This window comes from Danio rerio, chromosome 16, assembly GCF_052040795.2.
Source record: "Danio rerio strain M-AB ecotype USA chromosome 16, GRCz13ab, whole genome shotgun sequence".
Taxonomy (NCBI): Eukaryota; Metazoa; Chordata; class Actinopteri; order Cypriniformes; family Danionidae; genus Danio; species Danio rerio.
In genome coordinates, this window is record NC_141036.1 from 1206718 (window position 1) to 1207500 (window position 783).

The window sequence follows — 783 nt, forward strand, 5'->3', positions numbered from 1 at the left end:
ATGTGAAGGGTGTGTTTGTGTATGAACACTGCACTGTGAGCACTAGTAATTACCGCGGGAGCAGAAAGCTCTGGTTGTGTCTGTAATGTAATTAATAAGGCCACACAAAGGGATCTTGAATGTTCAGTGTGAATGAGCAAACAGAGATGTTCTCTTAATTATTTCAGATAACACACACACACACAGAAGAGTCTCGCAGTGCAGCTCTGCCCTCTGCTGGAAACACACACACACACACACACGCACACGCACACACAACACTGCTGAAATCATCACATTTACACTCTGACGGACAGCTTCATTCTAGTCTTCATCAGGGTTGTCGCAGCGGAATGAACCGCCAACTATACCAGCATATGTTTTACACAGTGGATGCCCTTCCAACTGCAACCCAGTACTGGGAAACACCCATATGCACTCATTCACACACACTCATTCAATACGGCCAGTTTAGTTCATCAATTGCCCTATAGTGCATGTGTTTGGACTGTGCGGGAAACCCAGAGAAACCCACACCAACATAGGAAGAACAATATATAGAAATTTCAACTGACCCAGCCAGGGCTCGAACCAGCGACCTTCTTGCTGACCTACAGTGCTAACCACTGAGCCACTGTTGCCGACCCACTGAAATATCTAGCCAAATATCTATCTAGTTTACATTTTGAATGAGAACATCATACTGTAATAATACGTGTAATAATTTGTTTATAAAAATCTCAAGCACTCTACTGTTTACATCATCACAAAACCAAAAATATTATTGCACTGATATAAATATCC